The sequence below is a fragment of the Lithobates pipiens genome, unplaced genomic scaffold (assembly GCF_037356315.1).
Source record: "Lithobates pipiens isolate NorthernLeopardFrog02 unplaced genomic scaffold, aLitPip1_a1.2 Scaffold_8, whole genome shotgun sequence".
Classification (NCBI taxonomy): Eukaryota; Metazoa; Chordata; class Amphibia; order Anura; family Ranidae; genus Lithobates; species Lithobates pipiens.
In genome coordinates this window covers 608,514,495-608,531,563 of record NW_027507903.1, presented here as the reverse complement: position 1 = coordinate 608,531,563, position 17,069 = coordinate 608,514,495, and the positions used below count along the sequence as shown (strand labels likewise).

At 43.3% G+C, this 17,069-nt stretch overlaps 1 protein-coding gene across 1 annotated transcript in view; it reads right to left on the bottom strand.

The window, feature by feature from the left end:
- Positions 1 to 17,069, bottom strand: part of LOC143961356 (amine sulfotransferase-like) — an 80,303-nt gene that overhangs the window by 2,036 nt on the left and 61,198 nt on the right. The window lies entirely within an intron of this gene.

The window sequence follows — 17,069 nt, the reverse complement described above, 5'->3', positions numbered from 1 at the left end:
GTAATCAGCATAATAAAGTATTGCTATGCAACTCTAACGCTGCCCTTTTTCAGCTACTTCCCCACATGGGTAAACTAACACCCAGCACTATCTACCTATGCAGTCAGGCCTGACTGATCTAGATAGAAGTCCAGTAAAACAATATTCGCTAGAAATCTTTCGGTGGTGCACTTGAAGAACAACTTTGTAATCCAAACGAATAATAAAGATAAAGCATCTGTCTTTAAACAGCTCTCACCACCCGGACAAGTCCAAGTCCGTTTTCTCTGCCTTTTCGTCTAGGAACAGGAATCCACCGACCTCTGAGTCTTCAATCCTTCTGGTGTACTGCAGCAAGGATGAGAAGATGTCTCTCAGGTACAGCTAGGCTGGCAGAGGGCTCTTTGGAAAAGAGCACAAGGCCCAGGCTTCAGGCCTTGTGCCTCCAGCAGTTCAGCACAGACCTCCTCTTGCTAGGAGAAAGGGGGGTGTCCAAAGAGAGAGAGCTAGGCCTCTCCCCCTCCTTATATGCCCTCCCCCATGAGTCTCTGGGGCATAACTCCAAACATCCTGGGAACCAGCGGGGTTCTGGGAACAGTAGTTTTTATAGTCCTTAAAGAGACCCCGCTACACTTGAAACAATCTCCAAAGAATTTATTGAAAGAATTAACAGCACAGAGGGTACAGCACAATCCTATCCTCATGTCTGCACACAATGGGTTAACTTCTCCTCTGGAACCCACAGGACCACCTCTTCCTAGCTTCCAAGCTCAATAAAAGACAGTCCCCTCCCAAACTGAAGTGTTTGATAACTGAGCCTGCGACAGGCCACTAGGGAGGGAGTCCTGTGCTGACATGAGGATAGGCCAGGAAAGGAAACTGATGGTAAGTATCTGAAAAAAAATTTTTTTCCTGGCCCACCTCATGTCAGAACACAATGGGATATAACATAGCAGAATAAATGCACAGGAGAGAACACATGATAAGAGACACTGATAATCTAGGAAAAGCTGCTAAAGAGTAAGACACAAATAATTTTTCTCTTGTCCTAAACTTTGCCAAACTTGCTGACCACATGCCTAGCTTGCAAGGTCAAACGAAGACTACACAAGAACTTTAGCCATCTTACGCCAAAGGCTTCCTGCCACCCCTCTCGTCGAATGAGCTTGCACCTGTTTCGAAACAGAAAGGCCTACTTCCTGCATGTCAATCTAATCACTCTGGTAATCCAATAGAAGATGACTCTTGAGGACTTGATGGCAAAATAAAATATTGTCCACTTTCCTCACATTATTTGACCTTTTTGCAAGTATACTGTTAGCAACTTGACCATGTGTAAGGAACTGAAGTTTTCCTGCTGTGTACTCAGTGACTCCTGTGAGAATGGACTGCTTCTCAGTTTTCCTCAAAACTGGATACCACTTCAGAAATGAGCTTTGAAGATGGACATAGTAATATGATTTTTTAGTAAAAAAAAAAATCAAAACACAAAAGGGCCCTTTGCAGGTACTGTAAAGCCCCATACACACTATCAGTTTTTCTGCTGAGTTTTTCCTTCAGGTTTACCAAAACCATGTAGTACAAGGGCCTGCCTGATTGCATACAAATTGAAACTCCTAAGCCCTTGTACACACGGTCGGACATTCCGACAACAAAATCCATCGGATTTTGTCAGACGGATTTTGCCCGAAACTGGTGTTGCATACACACGGTTGGACAAAGTTGTCGGAAAATCCAATCGTACGTAAAGTGACGACATTATTTTGTTACGAAGGGACTACGTTCAGGCTAGTAGCCAATAGCTTTGTTCTAGGAATTTGATCTGAGCATGCGTGGCACTTTGTATGATCGGAATTCTCTACACACAATCGGACAAAGTCCGATCGGATCATGTTGTTGGAAAGTTTTATAGCCCAGCTCTAAAACTTTGTCCGTCGGATATTCCGACGGAAACAGTCCGATGGAGCCCACACACAGTCAGATTATCCGACAACACGGTCCGATCGGACATTTTCCGTCGGAATGTCCGACCGTGTGTACAAGGGCTAAGGTTTGACCTCATATTATATGGCTTTGGTAAATCTGAAGGAAAAACTCAGCAAACTCTTTCAGAACCAAGTCTAAATCCCACAAAGAGAACAAGGATTTCCTTGGGGGTGATATAGTAAACATATTGTCACCTGCAAGAACCATATAGTCAATGGCTCTTCCACTCATCTGCCAACTGTGAAAGATGATAAGGTAGGAGATATGTACTTTAATTGAGTTGTATGTGGGACCAGGTGTCCTGTGTAGGAATCTGGGGGATGCGGATTGTCCTGGTTAGGAGAAGATGGTCGATGGCATGTCTTATGTTTTCTGAAGTGTTCGTGTTTAGGGCTTCTGCTCCTAAAATAGTGCAACACCATAATTTGTGGTCCTTGAGCACTCTTTTAAAAACATGTCCCACACTACCACCTCCTACTTTTCCCTAGTTTTCTGTGCCACTAACAGTTGTGGCAAGCTTATATCTGCACATAATATATGAAGAAAATCATATAAATCTCTCACCAAAAACAAGTACATTGTCTCTTTAAGACCCCTCTGTTCTCATCCACTTATTTCAGAAGTAGTAGCAGGCAAGCCCAGGCAGCACTTCCACAGGCAGACAAGAGACACAGTCAGAATCTGAGACAAAAAACAGTCAGACTGTTCAATCTACAGGACCACACGGCACAGCAGGGGAGCCAGGGGAGCACATCTAAAGGCAGACAGGAGACAGTCAGAATCTGAAACCAAAACCAGTCAGACTGTCAAACCTTCAGGAGCACACAACATAGCAGGGGAGCAACAGCAACAAGTCTTTAGGCCTCATGCACACGAGACGCAGATGAAACCTCTGTTAAAAAAAAGCTGAAACGCGCGCTTAGAAACGCGCGTTTTGCCGCGTTTAGACGCGTTTAGACGCGTTTAGACGCGTTTGCGTTTAAACGCGTTTATAAAGATAACATCATGTAGACCCTCCCCAAGCTCTCAAAGCATTTTTTTAAACTATTTCTGCTGTTTTGATCAGAGTGAGCAGCAGCAGCATAGAGAGCAGTTGTACACTTGCATTTGCCGTGTCACTTGCCACGGCACCTGCCACAAGTTGTGGATTGTCCACTTGCCACGTCACTTGCCACAAGTTGGGGATTGTCCACTTGCCACATCACCTGCCATGTCACCTGCCACAAATTGTGGATTGTCCACTTGCCACGTCACTTGCCACATCACCTGCCACGTCACTTGCCACGAGATGTGGATTGTCCACTTTCCACGTCATCTGCCATGCCACCTGCCACAAGCTGTGGATTGTCCACTTGCCACGTCACCAGCCACATCACCTGCCACAAGTTGTGGATTGTCCACTTGCCACGTGACTTGCCACATCACCTGCCACGTCACTTGCCACATCACCTGCCACAAGTTGTGGATTGTTCACTTGCCACGTCACCTGCCACGTCACCTGCCACAAGTTGTGGATTGTCCACTTGCCACATCACTTGCCACAAGCTGTGGATTGTCCACTTGCCACATCACTTGCCACGTCACCTGCCACGTCACTTGCCACGTCACCTGCCACAAGTTTTGGATTGTCCACTTGCCACGTCACTTGCCACGTCAGCTGCCACGTCACTTGCCACGAGATGTGGATTGTCCACTTTCCACGTCATCTGCCATGCCACCTGCCACAAGCTGTGGATTGTCCACTTGCCACGTCACCAGCCACATCACCTGCCACAAGTTGTGGATTGTCCACTTGCCACGTGACTTGCCATTATCACCTGCCACGTCACTTGCCACATCACCTGCCACAAGTTGTGGATTGTCTACTTGCCGCGTCACTTGCCACATCACCTGCCACGTCACTTGCCACGTCACCTGCCACAAGTTGTGGATTGTTCACTTGCCACGTCACCTGCCACGTCACCTGCCACAAGTTGTGGATTGTCCACTTGCCACGTCACTTGCCACAAGCTGTGGATTGTCCACTTGCCACATCACTTGCCACGTCACCTGCCACGTCACTTGCCACAAGTTTTGGATTGTCCACTTGCCACGTCACTTGCCACGTCACTTGCCACGTCAGCTGCCACGTCACTTGCCACATCACCTGCCACAAGTTGTGGATTGTCCACTTGCCACGTCACTTGCCACATCACCTGCCACGTCACTTGCCACGAGATGTGGATTGTCCACTTGCCATGTCACTTGCCACGTCACCTGCCACGTCACTTGCCACGTCAGCTGCCACGTCACTTGCCACAAGATGTGGATTGTCCACTTGTCACATCACCTGCCACATCACTTGCCACATCACCTGCCACATCACCTGCCACAAGTTGTGGATTGTCCACTTGCCACGTCACTTGCCACATCACCTGCCACGTCACTTGCCACGAGATGTGGATTGTCCACTTGCCATGCCACTTGCCACGTCACCTGCCACGTCACTTGCCACGTCAGCTGCCACGTCACTTGCCACAAGATGTGGATTGTTCACTTGTCACATCACCTGCCACATCACTTGCCACATCACCTGCCACGTCACCTGCCACAAGTTGTGGATTGTCCACTTGCCACGTCACTTGCCACATCACCTGCCACGTCACTTGCCACAAGATGTGGATTGTCCACTTTCCACGTCACCTGCCATGCCATCTGCCACAAGTTGTGGATTGTCCACTTACCACGTCACCAGCCACATCACCTGCCACAAGTTGTGGATTGTCCACTTGCCACACCACTTTCCACGTCACCTGCCACGTCACCTGCCACAAGATGTGGATTGTCCACTTGCCACGTCACCAGCCAGATCACCTGCCACAAGTTGTGGATTGTCCACTTGCCACGTCCCTTGCCACGTCCCCTGCCACGTCACCTGCCACAAGTGGATTGTCCACTTGCCACATCACTTGCCACATCACCTGCCACAAGTTGTGGATTGTCCACTTGCCACGTCACCTGAGACAAGTTGTGGATTGTCCACTCGCCACGTCACTTGCCACATCCCCTGCCACAAGTGGATTGTCCACTTGCCACATCACTTGCCCCATCACCTGCCACAAGTTGTGGATTGTCCACTTGCCACGTCACCTGACACAAGTTGTGGATTGTCCACTCGCCACGTCACTTGCCACATCACCTGCCACAAGTGGATTGTCCACTTGCTACGTCACTTGCCACGTCCCCTGCCACAAGTGGATTGTCCACTTGCCACGTCACTTGCCACGTCACCTGCCACAAGTTATGGATTGTCCACTTGCCACGTCACATGCCAGTCACCTGCCACAAGTTGTTGATTTTCCACTTGCCACGTCACCTGCCGCGTCACTTGCCGCGTCACCTGCCAGGTCACTTGCCACGTCACCTGCCACAAGTTGTGGATTGTCCACTTTCCACGTCACTTGCCACTTCACCTGCCACGTCACTTGCCACAAGTTGTTGATTGTCCACTTGCCACATCACTTGCCACCTGCCATGTCACTTTCCACAAGTTGTGGATTGTCCACTTGCCACGTCACTTGCCACAAGTTGTGGATTGTCCACTTGCAATTGAAATTGTTTAAAATATTTTTCTAATGGTTTTTCATCATTTGCAATCATTTTTGAGATTTTTAATGTAAAAAAAAAGGTCACCTTTAAAAACGCATATAAACGCAAACGCGGCTAAACGCAGGTGCCGCGTTTAGCCGCGTTTAGCCGCGTTTTGCGCCTGAAACGCAGAAATTTTTGTTTCTGAACGCATTTTTTTGCTTCTGGAAAAAGGAGATTAAACGCAACTGCATATAAACGGAAAAAAACGAGACTGTGTGCATGGACACATAGGATAACATTGAATGAGTTCAGGTGCAGTTGAAAAAACTGTCCAACTGCATCTGAACGCGCGTTTAACTGCGTCTCGTGTGCATGAGGCCTTACCTGGCAGAACTGCAGATAAGTCAGTTCCGCTGAAGACTTCTAAGACTGTTATGCCATTACTTGGACACTGGCGGTCACTATCCTGTGCCGCCCCATTTCCCTGCCCCTGTGACATCATTCACAGCCTCTCTCAGTCTACAAATAAAGCTAGGAGAGTGGTGCAGCATGCTGCCTATTCAAGACAGGAAAAAACCCAAGGGAGAGGCAAATGGCAATATTGCAGAGCTCACTAGTAACACACCTGTACAATATGTTGTTTGAGCATCATTTCCCAAGCCGTGACGCACAGGGCAACCCGTTTCAGGTTTATTTCCAACAATCTGGGTCTTCCAAGACCAGGAGAGGCTGAACCTGGAGGGGAAAGTGCACCTGGGGGGTATACTTGCAGCAACTAAAGTACTTACAAACTGCAATCGACAGGTAGCTTGGAGCATGACCACAAGAGAAGAGTTGGAAAGGGGCTGTCTTTTATTGAGCTTAGAAGCTTGAAAGTTGAGGTCCTATGGGTTCCAGAGGAGGAGTTAAACCATTGCATGCTGACGTGAGGTGTGCCAGGAAAAGGAAATACAAGTATAGAACAAACATCATCTGTGACTTGATCAATACAAGCATTAGGTAGATAAAAATATGCCTGTGGCTTCAGGTATGCACTTATAGATGTCCGGGCAGCAATACCTGTAGACATATACAAGTGAATAGACCTTCACTGAGTAGGCATTGTTACAGTAAAGTCATTTTTCCATAAATAAATATGATGATAAATACACCTTCAACTACATACAGTATGCAAAATGGCATTAGAGAGATGGTTAATTAGGAAGAACAAGCAGGGTGGGTGCAGTTCTAATTCCAGTGAGTTCAGGTCTGGATAAATGAAAAGGGTGATTATACGCAAGTGCTAGCATTGTAGCCAATGGTCCCATATTTTATTGTATTTGGAGGGACAGTCTCTATGAAAATAAATATGTTTTTTGTGGGGTGGGGAAGCATTGACCTCCACAAGCCAGGTCTGGAACGTGAAAGGAACAGCCTGCATCCTGCCCCTGGCTATCAATTTCTTTGCACAGAATAGGGTTTCATGGAGAAATGTAGCCATGAATTGAACTACTTCAGAGTCAGAAAATATCCCAAGTGTTCATTGTTTTTTTTTTTTTTAGGGTTTACAGAAAGGGGAGATCCCATGATGTCATAAAGGAACTGCACTATTTGTTGCCAATATCCCTGGATAATTGGGCAGGCCTAAACAAATGAAAGAAAGTGCCAGGGGCAGCTGAGCACATAGAGCATAGAGGGTTATGCGTTGAGTGAAACTCAGAATTCAGAAAGGGGTTAAGTAGGCTCTATGGTATATATAGTTATGTTAAATGATCCGACAGTCTGGGAGATACCAGTTTGCACTTATCTAAAGCTTCCTCCAAATCTTCATGATTCAAATCATTTACATCCACTTCCCAGTGAAATTTTGTCTGGTAGGCAAGTTTTGTGGCTGAGGGTGTAATACACATTTTGCAGAATGTGGAGATCAACTTTTACGGTCCCAGACCACATACCACATTCAGTAGTAGTCTCAACTGTAGGACCATCAGGGGTATAGAGATGACGCAAATAATAAATGCCCTTAGAGGCTCATATCTCTGGACTATGAGATAACTCTGGCTCCCCTGCCACAGAGGGAGAAAAGCTGTGAATTGGGGAAGAGAATTTGATCTGGTCAAGGCCAAGTCCCAGACACGTTTGTGTTCGTACAAGAGGCTGGTATGATCATCGACTACTGTGGAAACTCTCAATTCATACAGCACTGCACATAGTAGGTGATGAAAAGTGTGCCCACTGGAGGTACAGACCAAGCCTTGATACTGTTGCTGGTCATTTTAGTCTCTGGCAGAGATGAGATAATTGAATGGCCAAGTAGTACAAGTTAATTGCTTTCCGATGCAAAGCCATTCCCTGATCACCCCACAACAGTGAGTCCTGATCACCACCATGCCATTGTGTCCTGTGGCACCCAAAAAATAACATTTCCAAAAAACTCTCTATGCCTCTAGGAAAATATGTTGGGGGGTTTCTTTCCAAAATGTTGTTATTTTATGGGTGTTTCTACTGTCCTCATTCTCCAGGGTCTCCAAAAAGGTGATAGGTAGTCAAGAAATTAGATGTGAAATATATGTCCTTGAACACCTGTAGGTGCTCCTTGGATTTTGGGTCTTTCTATGTGGCTAGGCTGTGAAAAAGTCTCACACATATAGGGTCATATCCCCATACTCAGGAAACGTAGCAGAATGTGTTTTGAGGTGTAATTCTATGAAAAGTGCCTTGAAAAGGTATTCATACCCCCTTTATTGGGATTTTATGTGATAGACCAACACAAAGTGGCACATAATTGTGAAGTGGAAGGAAAATGATACATGTTTTTTTTTTTTTTTACAAATAAATACCTGAAAAGTGTGGCGTGCATATATATTCAGCCCCCCTTACTCTGATACCCCTAACTAATATCTAGTGGAACCAATTTCCTCCAGAAGTCAATTAATTAGTAAATGGAGTCCACCTGTGTTAAATTTAATCTCAGTATAAATCCACCTGTTCTGTAAAGCCTTCAAAGGCTTGTTGGAGAACCTTAGTTAACAAACAGCATCATGAAGGCCATGGACTACTCCAGACAGGTCAGGGATAAAAATTTTGAGGAAGTTGTGAAGAAACAGGGTTAGGTAAGGTTCTAAAAAAATATGTTCAATCCATAATCAGAAAATGGAAAGAGTAAAGCCCCGTACACACGAGAGGACTTATGTCCGACAGACTTCCGAAGGAGTTCCGTCGGAGTTCTGCCGGAATTCCGACGGAGTTCTGACGGACTTTTCGGCGGAGCGGACTTGGCCACACACAATCACACTAAACTCCGACGGATTCGAACGTGATGACGTACGACTGGATTCGAATACGGAAGTTCATAGCCAGTAGCCAATAGCTGCCCTAGCGTCGGTTTTAGTCCGTCGGAATAGCATACACACGAGCGGAGTTTTCGAAGGGACCGCGTCCGGCGGAGTTCCGTCGGGAAAATTTGAAGCATGTTCCATATTCTAAAGTCCTTCAGACTTTGGCGAGTCAAAAGTCCGTTGCAGCCCACACACGATCGAATAGTCTGACGGACTCAGTCCGTCTGACTTTGGATGTTGAAAAGTCCGCTCGTGTGTACGCGGCATAAGGGACAACTGCAAACCTACCAAGACGTGGCTGTCCACCTACACTGACAGGTCGGGGAAGGAGAGCATTAATTAAAGAAGCAGCCAAGAGGCCCATGGTAACTCTGGAGGAGCTGCAGAGATCCACAGCTCAGGTGGGAGAATCTGTCCACAGGACAACTATTAGTTGTGCATTCCACAAATCTGGCCTTTCTGGAATAGTGGCAAGAAGAAAGTCATTGTTGAAAGAAAACCATAAAAAGTCCCATTTGCAGTTTGCTAGAATCCATGTGGGGGACACAGCAAACGTGGAAGAAGGTGCTTTGGTCAAATGAGACCAAAATGTAAGTTTTTGGCCTAAAAGCAAAATGCTATGTGTGGAAGAAAACTAACAATGGGCATCACCCTGAACACACCATCCCCACTGGGAAACATGGTGGTGGCAGCATCATGTTGTGGGCATGCTTTTCTTCAGCAGGAACAGGGAAGCTGGTCAGAGTTGATGGGAAGATGAATGGAGCCAAGTATAGGGCAATCTTAGAATCTTTGAGTGATGCTCTTGGAATCGTTGCCTATACTCAATTTTATTTACGAGCTTGTGTTATCAGATTTGCTGTAAGTGTAAACCGCCCTTTTTTTATCAATAAATGTCAAACAGTATCACACTTTATGCGGTTCATTTGTTTTTCATGCATGTTTTGGAGTCCACCATGGATACATGACAGTCCCCATTTAATATTGGGTGGAATCTTTCTTACCATTGTTCTAGTGGTGGGAGTTCCTGTTTGAGGTCTTCCCTCAAGAGTGCCTGTTTGCTATGCGGTATGTGTGTCCATCGAACCTGGTAAGCGTGAACACTTTACCATTTTGACTGTATTTTCAAGTGTCAGCCCGGATTATCCAAGAAAGACCATTTCACTTAATTTTGAACTATAATGGACGTTCCATAGATGTTTTTTATTCACTTTGGACTTTTGGTTCTGTTCACATTCAATTTTGCATTGCTTACCTCACCTTTTCAGGTTCACACGCTATTTACTTTCTCACTTAGCGCCACACTTTTGTTTCTTATTTCAGTCTTAGAAGAAAACCTGTCAGAGTCTGCAAAGGACTTTAGACTGGGGTGGAGGTTCACCTTCCAGCAGGACAACAATACTAAACATACAGCCAGAGCTACAATGGAATGGTTTAGATCAAAGCATATTCATGTGTTAGAATGGCCCAGTCAAATTCCAGACCTAAATCCAATTGTTAATCTGTGGCAAGACATGAAAATTGCTGTTTACAGGCGCTCTCCATCCAATCTGACAGAACGTGAGCTATTTTGCAAAGAAGAATGGGCACAAATTTCACTCTTCAGATGTGCAAAGCTGGTAGAGACATATCCAAAAAGACATGCAGCTGTAACTGCAGTGAAAAGTTTGAGCATCTTAAAGGCTGCAAGTCTACTGGACCACAATAGATAAACTTTAGAGATACCTTCTAGTCCTTTCTGTATGTTATGTAAAAATGGTGTGAAGTTTGCCTGGTAAAGAGAAGCTACATGTTTGGTTAGTTTAATTCCTAAGTATGATATGGAATCCTTGGCCCACACGCATGGGTAAATCGTGCTTAGATTATTTTGTTGCTCATCTGGAATTCCAAGGGGTAAAATAAAGAATTTAGTTGCGTTAACTTTGTAGTAAGACACAAGGCTGAAATCAGTAAGAGTTTCATCTACCGAAGCCAGTGAGGAATTGGGATTGGTTAACATGAGAATGATATCATCTGCAAATAGATTTATCTTGTGTTCGACAGCGCCAATTTTGACACCCTTAATATTTTTTTAATCTAATACTTTCTGCCAGGGGTGCCATGGTGCCTTGTCTTGTGCCGTTAGTAATAACAAATGGTGCAGATAGCGAGGATGAGCAGTATAATTGTGCAGAGGGGGACGAATAGAGAGCCGTATTTGCGTAACGTCATCTCTGGATACATCCAGTGGACTCTGTTAAATGCCTTCTCTGCATCCAAAGAGAGGAGCAGAGAAGGCATTCCATGTTTTTCCATATGATGAATGATATTTATCATCCTACGAGTTGCATCTGATGTTTGTCGCCCTTTTGTGAATCCCGATCGGGGTTTGGGAGTAAGTTAAACAATCTATACGCTACGATTTTGGCGTAAATTTTGGTGTCATGGTTGAGTAAGGAAATAGTTTTGAAGTTTTGGGAAGACGTGGGTTCCTTACCTGGCTTCGGCAAAGTTTTATAATCAGGGCTTTAAACATTTCTGGTGGGAATGAGGCAGAGGAAGCAGTGGCATTGAATATTTGTGATATGTGGTCAATGAAACTAGATTAAATTTTTTTGTAATATTCCCCTATAAAGCCATCAGGACCTAAGCTTTTAATAGGGCCTTTGCTCATACTTGTAAATCCCTTTTATATGGCCCTCCTCATCCCAGCCAGCCCTCCACAGTTAAGATTGTTACTAAATACTCCGTTCACCATAACCATGTTCGCCATCTTTTGTCCCAACATTGGCATTTACTCACCAAGCACCATATTCTGAATAAATATGTTAGGCCATCTCCGGAGTTGGTGTTCAGGAGGGCCGCCACTCTTGGAGATAAGTTCACAAGTAGCCATTATCAGGCCCACCCTCATCGATTAGAGGGCCCTAAAGGTACATATGGATGTGGTCACTGTCCTTGATGTCCATGGATTTTGGAGGGATGTTTGTTCACTCTCCCTAATGGGGATAATTTTTCCACAAGACACCACGCCAATTGTGCAACCAGGGGGGTGGTCTACCTGATGGTCTGTGCCTGTAAAGCTTTCTATGTAGGCAAGACCATCAGGGAACTACGGCAGCGAATAGGGGACCACCTCTATCTTTCCCCTAGTGGCAAGTTTACCACAGTAGGGCGCCATATCGGAATTCACCATAGATTCAATGTAAACTGTGTTAAATTCTTTGTCTTAGAAGTGATCCCTGAGGACCCAAGAGGAGGCGATTGGGATTGTGTTATTTTACAACATGAGTGGCGCCTGGCTTCTGGGTTTAAATGGTGCACATATGTGTGCCTATGCAGGATGGCCACACACCCGGGAGCACCCTTTGCAATATTTTCGCCTGGTAAGCTTTTCCATTTACTGCGCCTCAGTTTAAGTTAATTTGATCTTCTAGTCGGTCTGACTGCTTTTCAGACCGGCTTGTGACCATCGACTTGAGCCTCTGAACTTTTCCCAATCATTACCTTTCATTACATGTTTTTTTTAGGCTCTTTCTGCAGTTCAAACAGACACTACTCAAGTGTGCCTGCACTTATAGTAAAGTGAGCTATACCATACTTAAGTTACATCTCTATCTTAGTATTGCTATCCCGGGTGTGCTACTTTATTTAAACCCCACTACTATTAGGTGGGTTATTTGAATATATCCTATCACATTGGGTGATTCTTCTTGGCTGCTATCTATTCACTTCTTGTCCCTATCTTTTGCACCCCCTTTTTTTTCCGTTTTCCTTCCCTCTCTCCTTCTTCCCCCATCCCCCCCTTCCTCCTTTTCTCTCCCCTCTCCCTCCTTCCTTCTTTTTGGTGGTTATAGATATGAGCATCTTAAAGGACCCCCCTGATAGGTTTATTTATCTTATCTGCTTCTTTGGAATCTTACCTGCATGCACATATACCCCCTGTGCTCGCCCCCACGGGGAACACCCATTCATGGGTGTCTCAGTTTATGCCATCTGTTACTCCACTTTGGGTCTGTCGGTGAGTTGCTCAAATTTTCAAATACTCCCAACATATTTCCTTGTTTTGTATTTTTGTGTAACCATGTATTTTTATATTGTTATATTTTTGTACTATATCTTTCTCCAGATGTCTATAGGTTGACGCCTCCTGAGGAAGTGGCAAAAGCCGTGAAACTAGTCGAGGCCACGCTCACACATACATCATACCCCTAGTCCTTTATGGGGGACACTACCCATAATTTTTAATGTCTTTGTATTGTAAAATATCATGTTGTTATTTGTACTGTGAATTATTGATTACATTTCTTTTGTATATTTTATAATAAATGTTATTCCCTTTTTTTATTTATGATTTTTTTTACTATTGGGTACTGCAATAGTCCTAAGAGGGTGACTTAGGGTTAACGGGGTTTGGAGTATCCCTTGTTGTATCTATTCAACCTTCCTTTTTTCCGCATGAGTAAGAGTTGTGACAGGAGGAAAATAATGTGAAATCTCTTTCTCTGCGTGCTGGCATCTCCATACATCACAGAGATGGAGATTGGATAGTAGTGGGTTAAGTGCTAGTTTTCTTCTTTTGGGGCTAGAGGTAGAATCCATATGAGGGTCTGGGGTAATGTTAAACTCACAACTCACTGGATTTTATAAATGCAGAAAGTGTAGGGTCTGTTCTTTGAATTCTTGTCTTCAGAGACGGACTACCACCTTTTGGAGCACGGCCACAGGATTGAACCACAGTATTAAACCGTGTATTACATGTGCTACTACGGGAGTGGTTTATATGTTGCAGTGCCCTTTTGGGCTGCAATATGTGGGACGTACGAAGCGCCCTCTACAAGTGAGACTCAATGAACATATAACTAATATTATCATTGGTTTCCCCAACCACTCTGTGTCTAAACACTACTTGAGGTTTCACAATAAAGACCCCTCTAAGACTCTTTTCTTAGGGATTGATAAATATAAACCTCACTGGCGGGGTAGCTCTTTAGTGAGAGAAATTTCAAAACTTGAGATGTCTTGGGTCCACCGCCTAAAAACCTATGCCCCGTTTGGGCTCAATATTGACACCGATGTCAATGCTTTTATTGATAATTCTTAATTTTTTAAGTCTCCGTTTATCATCTAATGTACTTGAGTCTGGTTTTTTATTTTTATCTTTGAATCCTGTGGGACAATTTTGTTTTATATATGTATAACAATTTTCTTTGGCCTTGCTGGTTTTGAGATGCTGGACTGGTCTATAGAATATATATATGTGTGATGTTTTAGTATATACATATATATATATTTTTTTATTTTTATATTTATTTTTATTTTTATATTTATTTTTATTTTTATTTCTATTTTTATTTTTATTTTTATTTTATTTTATTTTTATCTTTATTTTTATTTATTATTTATATTTATTTTTATTTTTATTTTCATTTTTATTTTTATTTTTATTTTTATTTCTATTTTCATTTCTATTTTCATTTATTTTTCATTCTTTCATTTTAATCCAAATAGCCACGACTGAATATTGGGCATTGATAGGGATATTAATTTTATGCGACCAGTTGTTGGGATTATTGGTTAGATCTATATGCATAGAATATTTCGCACTTCCCATATTTCCCTCTACATACTAGGGAATGGCTAATATTATATTTTTAGGTTTAATATTGAATAAATTTTGTAAAAAAATTTACTTTAGGTATACATCTTGATCATCCCTAATATACACAGTATTGATATGTGATATTTAATATGTGTATATGTTTTTGCAGAAATTCTCTTAAAGGATTAGATGCTGCTCACTCCACATTCAGGTTGATTCCTTTTTTGTTTTTGTTTTGCTCTTTTGTACGCTATGCGAAGTGATGTATGGACGGTGTACTGTCCATCTTACATTTGTAGGGCATCAATATACACATATACCTTTCTGATTTTAATTTTATTTTTTACCTTTATTTTTGATTTGATTATTAGGTACATCTTTGAGGTATAGTCAGTGCCCATGTGGTATAATGGCCCATATTACATGCGGGTTTGCTGCAATTGTCAGCATTGGACAGACCGTGCGTGCCTCAGGGCTATTTGCCATTAACTACAATGGCGCCTCGAGACTAAGTCTTGCATCTCAAAACGAGGCTTGGTATGCATTATTAGCTTTATTAGGTGGAGCGTCACTGCGCTGCCCGTTCCCCATTGACAACGTCAGGTATGACGAAACGCTTCTGGGAAGGCACGCAGTGACGCCACCACGTTGTAGGAGAGGAGGACGGGCTCCTGTTTGCCGGCCGGCTTTTTCTTTATGTTACTTTTATACGCTGTAAACTTTCGACTTACATGTAAGTGCGCTACTTTTTATCTTTAATAAATTGTCTCAACGATATTACGCCATGTTGGTTCCTTTCTTTTCTGTGGACCACTGAGTACCTTTTGGGACCACGGAATAGATTACTGTCTGGGGAGTGCTGTTGCGGTGCGGAGAGCTGACCCACTAGAAGGAGGATAACTTTGGTGTGACCTACCATCTATATACAACGCTCCAATCTATATACCCTCTGGTAAGCGCACTCACTATACGGTGACGGGTACTTCGTGCGCTTTCAGAGTGTGTTGAATCACTGTGGTGTTTCTATTTAAGAACATAAGTGTTAACTATATGGACTTATACACGAACTCTTTATGAATGGATTTTTTGCATTGTTATTTTTATGCATTTCTTCGATTGCTATACACTTGAGGTGTTTTTGATTGTATAATCATTTATATATTAATTATTTATATATTTTTACTATTTAATTTCTTTTTATAATTGGTTAGAGGGCTGGCGCAGCTTTTTTGTATTCCTATATTTTTGTACTATATCTTTCTCCAGATGTCTATAGGTTGACGCCTCCTGAGGAAGTGGCAAAAGCCGTGAAACTAGTCGAGGCCACGCTCACACCTACATCATACCCCTAGTCCTTTATGGGGGACACTACCCATAATTTTTAATGTCTTTGTATTGTAAAATATCATGTTGTTATTTGTACTGTGAATTATTGATTACATTTCTTTTGTATATTTTATAATAAATGTTATTCCCTTTTTTTATTTATGATTTTTTGTACTATTGGGTACTGCAATAGTCCTAAGAGGGTGATTTAGGGTTAACGGGGTTTGGAGTATCCCTTGTTGTATCTATTCAACCTTCCTTTTTTCCGCATGAGTAAGAGTTGTGACAGGAGGAAAATAATGTGAAATCTCTTTCTCTGCGTGCTGGCATCTCCATACATCACAGAGATGGAGATTGGATAGTAGTGGGTTAAGTGCTAGTTTTCTTCTTTTGGGGCTAGAGGTAGAATCCATATGAGGGTCTGGGGTAATGTTAAACTCACCACACCACTGAACCATGTTGCATTCTTTGAATTTTCTTGTAAAGTTTTCTAAAGAAACGTAGTTGGTGTATGTTGGGTGCCTATGTGGACACAATGGTGTAGGTTGCGTTGTTGATTAGGCAAACCAGTATGAGCCTTTGAAGCAACTTTGTATTTGAAAGGACAGGGAGTCCTTGATTTGCAATCAGGATACCTTTATTCTTGGGTGGAGCATTCGCGGTATAGATGTTAGTGAAGTGTCTGTTGATACAGCGAGGAGGATTAGATTCTTGAAAATGGGTTTCTTGTACACGTAAGATATCACAGTGGAAGTCCACAGCAAGTTTCCACAATGATGATCATTTAGCCGAATGGTTGAGACCATTGTCGTTTAATGACAGAATTTTAATGGACATGTTGAGTGCCTAACTCAGTAGGTAAACATAGGAACGTTTGGAGACCAAGGTTGTGGCAGTGAAGAAAGGTCCTCAAAGCTGGATGCTTGGTGAGAGGGTGAAGTCCTTCACAGGTTGAAAGCGGTGATAGGCTAATATGAACTTGGAGGAAAGCGCTGCAGTCAGAACTGATGTTGCTATTGACAACAAAAAAAAGAATAAACAAAAACTTCTTGTATAAACAGAAGAGAAAACAACAAAGAGACAGGTAAATACCTGTGTTAATTTCCCTTGCAATGGGCACTATGATGCCAAGGAGATCAAAATGGGGGGAAGAGTTCTGGGGACCGAATGTGGTCCCCAGAACTCATGTCAGGATCACTTATCACGAGAGTGTTCACACAGCGTGTCAAAGGTTGCGTGCCGTATCCATTGGTACTGGACATGGTGGTTACGTAGCGCTTTGGTTATAGTGTTGAGCTGTCTATGGCTTA